Below are 12,086 nucleotides of genomic sequence, written 5' to 3' on the forward strand. Positions count from 1 at the left end.
ATCAAAGAAAATAATCATTTCATTAGACACTAAGACAAAGTCAAAGTGATGTGGAATATATTCTGAGAATGGAAAACATAAAAAGAATCAAAACTTCTTACTTGCTACTAGTAAAAATATTAGTTTTACTGTTATAGAAATATTTTGAGATAAAGTAAGTAATTGTGTTAATAGCAATAAGAGTCAAAATTGTCAGCATTAAAGAAGATACTAATTAAAACAGCCAAATAATCTTTTCTTATTTGAATTAGAAATATGAAGTATTAACTTAGTTTTCTTTTACTAATAAGTATTTCTTAACTCTATCCACTGAAAAGACCTTGAAGCAATGACAGCCTAGTAGCAATGAATTCACCTTATGGCCTTGTGCAGCATTCAAATGCTATTTTCCACTAAGAATCAGGGATTCTTAGATAAATAATTCATTATATATCTGAAGCAGAAACACACATGATTGTTCTGGAACATTTTTTTCAGGTGTCAATGAAAGGAAGCTAAATAAAACTATTGGGATCATGTCAAAAAACCACAGGAGCCAACTTCAACAGTTAATAGTTAACCAGAAATGAAACCATATGAGCATAAATAATAAAAATGATGATTTAACAGATTGAAGCCTCAGTACATAAAAATATCTATAAAAATCACAATAATTCTCAAAATAAAATATAGTATATTTCCATCCTTTGGAAGTAATTAATATGTCTACTAAATATTCTGAAACTTGATGACAAAAAAGAAAGACCCAAGTAATATATTATGTCCTTCCTATATGATAATTTTGAGAGGAGGTAAATACATTGTTGATGAAAAACTATTTGTAAAGAAATTCAAGATACTGGGGCTGGGTTTGTGGCTCAGTGGCAGAACACTTGCCTAGCACGTGTGAGGTGCTGGGTTCGATCCTCGGCACCACATAAAAATAAATAAAATAAAGCCATTTTGTCCAACTACAACTAACAAAATATTTTAAAAAAAAAAGAAATGAAGGTCATAATCTCCATGACGCAGGAGGGGAGGCAAGAGGATGGCAAATCTGAGCCAGCCTCAGTAACTTAGTGAGACCCTCTCTCAAAATAAAAGATTTTAAAAAAAAAAAAAAAGAAATTCAAGATACTCATTGCAATGAGAACTGTAGGACTAAAAAAAATCAATATTTTGCAATTCATAATAAATTAATGGATCTAAAGCAATCAATAGACACTAAGATGATTGATTAACAGTTTTCAGAAAAAAAAACTTATAAGAAAAAGATAGGCTGACAATACCTTAACACATTGGTCAATATTTATATCACATGGAGGAAATATGAAAAAATATAACACAAAGTATAAAAATGAGCCTGATTAATAAAAGCTCTCTAATGCCAGTCTATAGGAAATCTATAGCAGAGAGAAATATGTGAGAACACTACATGAATTCAATGACAGATACAAAGCATGGATTCCTCAGATCCATTTCTGGACCTCCTCTCCTACGCTCTGGAGCTTGAGGTTTCTGTGCTATACAGGTACTGAAAGAACCACGGGAGAATGCTGGGCATCCTGAAAACTAGGAAACGATATGTCTTCTCATCAAACCCAAGAATCCTCACCAGAGGAGAAAACAAAAAGTTTATTATTCCAAAAGCTGAGCTTCATTCATTTTGTTAGTACAGAGTTTGGATATTGTCAAAACCTGCTCATTCTGATTGTTGACCTTCGAAGATGTCCTACCATAACTCATTTTCTTCAAATCTGGAGTTCTCAGTCCTGAGAAATGAAGATAATAATCTTGGAGGCCATTAAAGTTATCATCCATGATTGAAAGATATTCCTGTGGACCCACAGAGCAAAGACCTAAGTCAACCTGACAAAAAGGACATTTTGTACATGTGCTCCAGCCCCTCAGAGGAAACCCAGATTTCCATCACCAGTAAAAACCATACCTACAGTTTTTGTTTATTTGTTTGTTTGTTTGGTACTGGGGATTGAATTTAGGGGCACTTGACCACTGAGCCACATCCCCAGCTTTATTTTTGTATTTTATTTAGAGACAGAGTCTCACTGAGTTGCTCAGTGCTTTGCCTTTGCTTAGGCTGGCTTTGAACTTGCAATCCTTCTGTCTCAGCCTACAGTTTTTTCCTGACAGAGATTGGTGGTGCACACCTATAATTCCAGGAAGTCAGAGGAACACAAGTTCAAAGTCACCCTCAGAAATATGTCTCTCAAACTTTTTATAAGAGGAGAAAATAGTGCAAAGAAGCACAAAAGACCCTGGGAGTTAGACCACAGAGGTAGAAAATCACAATCTATAAGCCCAGGTGAAAATACTCAGAAGAAACCCTTCCAGTTAATATCTTCATATCTGGCCTCCATAACTGATAAAATAAATGTCTGTTGTTAAAGCTACTGTCTGGTGACCTGTGGTATGACAGCCCCTATAAATTGACACAGTGACTTTCCCCAGATCATTACTGAATAAAATACAATTGAATCACATCACACTCCAGCAGCATTGAGAGGCTGAACTGCTGTAAGAAATGACCTTTGAGTGTACCTTTTTGCCCACATTCTCGTCAACACTTATTATTGCTTGTGTTCTTGATAATTGACATTCTGATGGAGTGAGATGAAATCTTAGAGTAGTTTTTATTTGCATTTCTCTAATTGCTAGTGGTGATGAATATTTTTTCATATGTTTATTGATCAGTTGTATTTCTTCTTCTGTGGAGTGTCTCTCAGTCCCTTAGCCCATCTATTGATTGCATTATTTTATTTATTTATTTGTTTGTTTGTGTTAAGATTTTTGACTTGGGGGGAAAAGGTACCCTCATACATTGCTGGTGGGACTGAAAATTGGTACAGTCACTCTGGAAACCAGTATGGAGATTCCTCAGAAAACTTGAAATCAAACCACCATTTGACCCAGCTATCTCTCTCCTCAGCTTATACACAAGGGGCTTAAAATCAGCATACTACAGTGAAACAGCCTCATCAATGTTTATAGCAGCTCAATTCACAATGGCTAAACTGTAGAACCAACCTAGATGCCCTTCAAAAGATGAATGGATTAAAAATGTGGTACATATACACAACGTAATACTACTCAACCTTAAAGAAGAATGAAATCGTGTCATTTGTAGGTAAATGGATGGAACTAGAGAATAGCATGCTAAGGGAAATGGGCCCATCCCCAAAAACAAAAGGCTAAATGTTTTCTCTGATAAGTGTATGCTTATCCACCGTGGGAGAAGGGGTAGAGAAGAATGAAGAAACTTTGGATTGTGCAGAGGGGACTGAGAGGAGGGGTGGGGCAGTGGAAATGGGAAGGACAGTAGAATGCAAGAGGCATCATTGCCCTATATACATGTATGATTACACTGCCCATGTAACTCAGCACCACATGCAGCCAGAGGAATGAGAAGTTGTGCTCCATTTGAGTACAATGTGTCCGAATGCACTCTACTGTCACATATAACTAATTAGAATCAAATTTTTTAAAAAGAAATGACCTTTGAGAGATCAGTAGAGAAAAGCAACTAAAGGGTAGGAAGCAGAGAGGAAATGAGAAGTTTTGGGGCATGATATTGGCCAAATTATATGTTGTTATGTGCATGTAAAAAAATGTAACAATAAATCCCATCATAATGCCCAATTATAATGCATCAGTGAAAATGTAGGAAAATAATAAATACAAAGCATAGAATATTCAACAGGACAAATACTCTGGATTATTCAGCAAATAAATTCATGGAGTTAAAAAGCAGAAGTGAGGAAATGAGAGAAGTCAACAGATTGAAAAGACAACACAACCAAAGCAGTGCTGACATCATCTGAACATACTCTAGCAAAAGTGTTTGACAGAACCAGGAAAAGTGAATAAGGACTAAGTATTTGATTCTCATAGAAAATGAGTGAGTGAGGGAGAGAGAGAGAGAGAGAGAGAGAGAGAGAGAGAGAGAGATTTGAAAATATCAGAAGCAGCTAGGAATTGAGAAATTAAGAAAAGAAAAGTTCACTGAGATAAGCCCAACTTTTGCATATTATTTTCTACCATTTATCAATTCTTGGTGTAGTCAAAAGGCTGAAAAATCAGTCAGAGAGAAGCTGCTGAAAGACAACACAGCAGAGCCTCTGACAACCTCATGAGCTAAAAGAGGCAAAAGTGAGAGCTGAATTCTACTGAGGCATCAAGGAAATGACAGAGTGGTTTTCTTTTTGTTTTTATTTGTTTGTTTGTTTATTTCTTCAGGGTTTTTTTTGGGGGGGAGGGTACCAGTGAGAAACAGAGTTTTCTAATTGAAACTTGTAATGGCCAGCTGAGTATTCCAATGTGTATCTCTCTGATTACTTGGCTCTTCCTTCATTTCTTTCAGTAGTGTTATATAATTTTCACTACACAATTTTGTGAAAAGATAATCCTACAACTATATGATTTTTATGAATATCATGTTCTAATAAGTTTATTAAATTCATACATTTTTTCTAGCGATTGCTTTGTAGGATTTTTAATAATGCCAAACCGGTAATGCTGTCATCTATAAGTGGAAACAATTCTAAGATTTTTTATCATTTTCTTCCTTTTACTTCTCTTATTGCAATGCCTAAGATTTCCAGTACAATGAAGAACAGATTCTTGAGAGAAGATATTTTTGCCTTGTTCCAAGAGAAAAATGCTTTTTGACAAATTTGTCAATTCCACTAAACTGTTAAATGTATTAGCATAGAATTCTTTTCAATATTACTTTATAATTTTTAACATCATTAGTATCTTCATTGATATTTCCTCTTTCATTCTAATTCAGTCACTTTTTTTCTATTTTATTGATCAACCTAACTAAGGACTTGATGAAATTTACTAAACATTTCAAAGATTTAAGCTTTGATAGAGTTGTTTGTTGTTTTTTTTTTTATATATAGTGGTTAATTTTATGGGTCAACTTAAGCTATAATACCCAGCTATTTTGGCAAATGCTAGTCTAGATAGTCCTTTTAAGGTATTCTTATTAGATGAAATTAGCATCTAAATCAATAGACTTTAAATAAAATAAAAGAACCTCTATAGGGTAGAGAGGACTCCTTCAATCACTTGAAGTCCTTAAGCAAAGAAAGAAAGAAAGAAAGAAAGAAAGAAAGAAAGAAAGAAAGAAAGAAAGAAAGAAAAAAGGAAGAAAGAAAGAAAGAAGATGAGATTCTACCTCTAGACTCTAGTCTTTCAAACTCACCAGCTGCAACATCTATTCTTTCCTGGGTCTCCAGCCTGCTGGATTTACATTTGCCAGACTCCACACTTGCTTGAGTTAATTCTTTAAAATAGAAGCACATAAAATTATCCACATGCTATTGTTTCAGTCTCTATGGAGAGCCCTAATGCATTAATTTAATATATTTTGTCTACTTTCTATTTTATTGATTTCTGCTCTTATCTGTCATGCTTCTTTCTTTCTGTTCATTTGAGTTTAATTTGCTTGTCTTTTTCTAACTTCTTTTTCATCTCTATTGATATATAATTGACAAATAAAAATTGCATGTACTTAAGCTGTATGGCTGTATGTTTCAATATACATGGACACTGTGAAATAACCTCTACAATTGAACTAATTAGCATGCATCATCTTACATAGTTACCAGTATGCATATGTATGTGCATATCACCAGTGTGACATGTAGAACACTTCAGGTCTCCCCCGAGTTTTACCACCTTAGATTCCACATGTAAGTAGATGCTGCAGTCTTCCTCCAGACTGTCACTTATAGCATAAAGCTCCAGTTTCATCCACATGTAACATGAGGCAAGATCTTCTTTTTAAGGCTGAATATTATCCTGCTTTGTGTATGTGTCATATATTTTTTATCCATTCATCTGTCAGTAGACTCTTTTGCTATTTCCATGTCTTAGCTATTGTAACTAATGCTGTAGAGAACATGGGAATGCAGATATCTCTTGGACATACTGATTTAATTTCCTTCAAATATAGACCAAGGTATAGAATCATATGATAAGTCTTATTAATTGTTTGAGATATATACTAATTCTATGATTGTTATATCAATATACAGTCCCAGCAACAGTGTACAAAGATTTCCATTTTTCTGCATCTTAACCATTTGTTATCTTTTGTCTTTTCTTGTAATAGAGACTTTTTAACAGAATTTTTGGTGTCATTGTGGTATCGATTTGAATTTTTCTGGTAATTAATGATGATGAGCATCTTTTAATATGTCTATTTGGTATTTATATCATCTTTCAAGAAATGTCTCTTCAGGTTCTATACCCATTTTATAGTTTTTGCATGTATGTACTATTAAATAGCATGATTTCCTTATAAATTTAGCATATAAGCCCCTTATCAGATGTATAATTTAAAAGTATTTTCTACAAAACCTTAAGATGTATTATTACTCTGTTAATTGTTTGCCATGCAGAATGTTTTAGTTTAACACACCTATCCTTGTCTATTTTTGCTTTGGTTCTTTATTCTTTGGGTGTCTCTTGGTCAGCTTTTCTTTATCGACACAAAACACCTGAGGTAATCAACTTTAAATGAGAAAGATTTACTTTGACTTATAGTTTTGAAGGTTTAAGTCCATGATCAATTGGTTCTATTGCTTGGAAGGCTGTGGCAATGCAGTATATCATGGTATCATGGTCAATCACTAAAACAGTGACAAAATACCAACCATGGACTCACCGTAAACTTGGAATTAGGGCACCATCTAGTGCTGAAATAGTGGAAGTCAATGCAAGTTGAAGAAATAAGAAACCTGATTAGAATTTCTGGAAAGATGGGAACAAACCAAGCCAGATTATAAACTGGAATGAATACCTAATCCTTCAGTGCACAGCCAACATTGCACACCAATAAGCATCCAGAACTTTCAGGGAACCATGACCTCATCAAACAGTCAAAATAAGGCACCAAAACTAACCAGATAGCAAACATTATGAGCAAATGCTTGGGAGGATCATTTACAACAGCTGTTTTAAGGAAACTAAGTGAACTTTAAGAGAACATAGATAAATGTTTTAATATTATAACAGAAAAACTCCACAAAAAATGGAAGCAACTAGAAAATCAAATCAAAATTTTGAAGTTGAAAATACAACAAAATTTAAAATATGATAGAAGGCGTTAGCAGCAGGATAGATGAAGAGGAAGTTACTCAAAAGTACACAGATGAAGAGGAAGTTACTCAAAAGTTACTCAAAAGCAATTCACAATAACTAAACTATGAAATCAGCCTAGGTGCCCTTAAACAGATGAATGGATAAAAAAGATGGGGCAAATATATATGATGGAATGTTACTCAGCTTTAAAAAAGAATGAAATTATGGCATTTGCTGGTAAATGGATGGAGCTGATAAATATCATGCTAAGTAAAATAAGTCAATCCCAAAAAAACAAAAGCTGAATGTTTTCTCTGATATGCAAATGATAACTCACAATGATGGCAGGGGCGGAGTGGGGGGACCCACCCACCCACCCCCTCTAGGGAAGAATAAAGTACATTTAGGTAGAGGGGAGTGAAGGGAGGGGATGGGGTATGGGGATAGGAAGGGTAATAGAATACAGACATTATTACCCTATGTACATATATAATTATACATATATAATTATGCATGTGATTCTACGTCATGTACAATCAAAGAATGAGAATTTATACTCCATTATATATGATGTATCAAAGTGCATCCTACTGTCATGTATAAATAATTAAAACAAATTTAATTTTTAAAAAAAGGTACACAGAGAAGGAAAACAAGAATGTAGAGGAATGAAAAAAGCTTTAGGAACATTAGGAGAGCATAGATGGATAACAACAGAAAACTTTCCAACCCTAAAAGAGGATACAAATACCAGGTACAGAGAGGTCTAAAGTCATTAGTCAAATTTAACTCAACCAAGTCTGCCCCAAGATAGCTTATAATAAAGAGCAGATTCTCAAAGGTGCAATGAAAAAGAAACAAACAACACATAGGGGGTCTCAACTGGTCTGACAAGTGATTTCTCAGCAGAAATCTTACAAGCCAGAAGAGTGGAATGAAATTTTCACAGTACTAAAGCGAGGGGAAGTCCACTGAGAGCTCTGTACCCAGTAAAGCTATCCTTTAGAAATAAAGAGAGAAATCATATCCAGAGAAGCAAATGCACAGAAAATGTATGTCCTCCAGATCTGTCCTATATGAAATTCTGAAGGAAGTTTTCCAAACTGAAAGGAAGAAACACTAATGGATAAGAAGAAAACATGGAAAGGCATAAAACTTGTTGGTAATAGAAAGTACACAAATTCAGAATGTCTTAAGGTAACAATGGTATACAAATCATTCACATTAAAAGGAAATGAAAACATAAAATAATTAAAGTAATAATAACTACATTAACATATTGAGATGGACAATACAGAAAGATGTAAAATGAGATATAAAAAATTCAAAAATGAAGGGATAAATGGATGCAAGTGTAGAGGTTTTCCATTAGTATATCCACGCCTTTCTCTGTCTTCTTCCCTCTATTTCATTCCCTACCTTAAAGATCATATTCTGTTGCTATCATTTCAAAATGAGGTGTTAAATCAGTCAGTAAATTTTTTGCAAAACTCATGATAACCACAAAGCAAAAATCTATAAAAGACAAAGCAAAAATAATAAGCAAAGAATCAAAACACACTACTAGAGTAAATCACTTAACTACAAAGGAAGACTATGAGAGAAGAGAAAAAGAGAAAGAAAGAAAGAAAGAAAGAAAGAAAGAAAGAAAGAAAGAGAAAGAGAGAGAGAAAGGAACAAGAGGGAGGGAGGGAGGAGGAAGGAATTAAATTTCTCCAATTAAAAGATATAGAAACACTGAATGGATAAAAATCAAAATGTAGCTTTGTTGTTTAAAAAAAAACAACTCACTTCTCTAAGATTATGCATAGACTAAAAGCAAAGGGATAGAAAAAGATACTCCATGAGAATGAAATCCAAAAGAAAGCAGGAGTAGCCATACCTATATAAAATAGACTTTAAATCAAAAGCAGTAAAAAGAGATAATGAAGGTCATTATGTAATTATAAAGGAGTTAATCCAACAATAGGAAGTAACAAATATATATTATATATTACATATTTGTGTGTATATATACATACACACACACACACACACACACACACACACACGTATATGACCAATACAGGAGCAGCCAAATATATAAAGCAAATATTAATAGACCTAAATGGAGAGATAGACTCCAATATATTAACAGTAAGGGATTTTGGCACCCCACTTTCAGCAATAGACAAATCATCCAGGCAGAATATCAATAAAGTAACAGCAGAATTAAATTGTATTCTAAACCAAGGAACTTAATAGACATCTACAGAACCATCCATCCAATAAATGCAGCATAAACACTCTTCCTAACAGCACAAGAAAATTTTATCAGAATAGATCAGATGATAGGCCACAAACAAGTCTCAACAAATTTTTAAAAATTGAGATTGTGGTATGCTATGGTTTGGATCTGGAATGACCTCTAAAAGATCCTGTGTTAAAGGCTTGTTTTTCAAGTGGCACAATTGAAAGGTGAGGAACATTTAAGACAAGGGTCCTAAGAGAGGTCTTCAAGTCAATGGAGCATATCTTTGAAAGGGATTGTTTGATCCCTGTCTCTTCCTCTTTCTTGGTCCCTAGCCATGAGGTAAGCAGTTCTGTCTGTCACACAGTCTCACCATGATGATCCACCTTACCAAATTCTAAAAGCAACAAGGCTAAATATTCGTGAACTTGAATCTCCAAAATCACAAACCAAAATGAAACTTTTCCCTTTACAAGTTGATTATTTTAGGCATTTGCTACAGTAGTGGAAAATTGACAAGAACATATTGAGTATCTTTTCTGACCACAGTGCAATCTAACTATACAACAATAAAATAAAATAAAAAATAGCAAGGACGCATTTAGAAAATATCCAAATCATATACATGGAAATTAAATAAATTCTTCTTGACAAACCAATGTCTCAATAGCATAAGAAATTCTAACAGAAAAGCTTATCAGAAAATATTTAAATCAGAAAATTCAGAAAGACTTAAAATAAATCAGTTTTTGCTGCACCTCAGTAACTAGAAAAGTAAGAAAATATCAAATCCAAAAGTAATAGGAAAAAATTAACAGAGATGAGAGAAGAAACTAAAAAAGTATAAAATATCAACAAATTTGAGTTATTTTTTAAAAGATAAACAAAAATGGCAAATCTTTAGCTAGACTAAGAAAAAAAGACTCTGATAAATAGAATTAGAGATGAAAACAGAGACATTACAACTGAAACTACAGAAATAAAAAGGAGCATTAGGGATTATTGTGAAACAAGCATATGCCAACAAATTTGAAAACATAGAAGGAATGGATAAAATTCTGAACACATATAATCTACCAAAATTGAACCATGAAGACATTGGAAACCTGAAAACTAGTAACAATGAGATTGAATCAGTAATAAAGTCTCCTAAAAAGAAAATCTGATGACCAGATAGCTTCACTACTAGATGCTACCAATCATTTAAACTAACACCAATTTTTCCTAAACTATTCCAAGATATTGAAAGGGAGAGAATTCTTCCAAACTTATCCTGTGAGGCTAGAACAACCCTGATACAAAAAACAACATAATGATAAAGCAAAAAAAAAAAAAGAAAACTATAGACTAATATGGTAAATGAATATAGATGCAAAATTTTTCATCAAAATACTGACAAATGAAATCCAACAGAACATCATAAACATCTTTCATCATAATCATATGAAATTCATCCCAAGAACACAGGGATGTTTCACTGTATGCAGATTAATAAATGCAATCCATCGTATCAACACAAGAGAAGAATCCTGATTGCCTCAATAGATGCAGGAAAAAACATTCAATAAATTTCAACATGTCTTCATGATAAAAGCTCTAGACAAACTAAGTATTGAAAGAACATACGTCAACAAAATCTATATATTACAACCCATAACCAGCCATTTGAATGGGGAAGATGAGAGTTTTTCCACTAAGATTTGGAACAATACAAGGATGTCCATTATCACCACTCTTATTCAACATAGTGATGGAAGTTTTAGCCAGAGCAATTATGCCAAAGAAAGAAACAAAAAGCTTACAAATAATAAGGGCAAAAATCAAATTATTCTGTTTGAAAATAAGTGTGAGGGGAAGAAAAAAAAGAGAGAGAGAAATGTGTCACAGTAGATTGGGTAGAGAGAGGTGATGGGAGGGGAGTGGAGGGGAGGGGAGGATAGGAAGGGTAGCAGAATACAACAGACACTAGTATGGCTGTATGTATAACGTGGCTGTATAACCAATGTAATCCTGCAATCTGTACACATGGAAAAATAAGAATTTATACCCCATTTGAATCAAATGTATGATATGTCAAGATCATTGTAATGTTTTGAGCAACTAATAAAAAATTTTAAAAGAGAAATAAAAACAATTATATATGTGCAAAAAAAAGAAACCACAAAAAAAAATATTAGAACTGATAAATTCAGTAGAGTCAAAGGACACAAAGTAAGTATACATAAATCAATAGCATTTTTATACACTAAAAATTATGTCAAAGAGAAAGAAATCATGATATTAAGTTCATCTGCAATAGCTACAAAAATAAAATACACCAGAATAAATTTAACCAAAGAAATAAACAACCACCACAATGCAAATTACAAAACACTGATGTAAGAAGATGAAAACTATGGAAAGACTTCCTGCATTCATGAATTAATATAGTCAAAAGTTCTATAGTAACCAGTGCAATTTGCAGATTTAATGAAATATTTATCAAAATACCAATGACATCTTTTTAATTTGGTACATATGACAGCAGAATGTATTATAATTCATATTACACATATAGAGCACAATTTTTCATATCTCTGGTTGTACACAAAGTAGAGACACATCATTCATGTCTTCATACATGTACATAGGGTAATGATGCCCATCTCATTCTATCATCTTTCCTACAACCATGCCTCCTCCTTTCCCCTCCCTCCCCTTTGCCCTATCTAGAGTTCATCTAATACGCCCATGCTATAAATTAGCATCCTTAAATCAGAGAAAACAT

At 33.4% G+C, this 12,086-nt stretch overlaps 1 pseudogene; it reads left to right on the plus strand.

Moving 5' to 3' along the window:
* The first annotated feature begins 1,439 nt into the window (after nucleotides 1-1,439).
* LOC143394728 (lysosomal cobalamin transport escort protein LMBD1 pseudogene) overlaps nucleotides 1,440-12,086 on the plus strand; it is a 28,661-nt pseudogene continuing 18,014 nt past the window's right edge.

This window comes from Callospermophilus lateralis, chromosome 3, assembly GCF_048772815.1.
Source record: "Callospermophilus lateralis isolate mCalLat2 chromosome 3, mCalLat2.hap1, whole genome shotgun sequence".
NCBI classification, from domain to species: Eukaryota; Metazoa; Chordata; class Mammalia; order Rodentia; family Sciuridae; genus Callospermophilus; species Callospermophilus lateralis.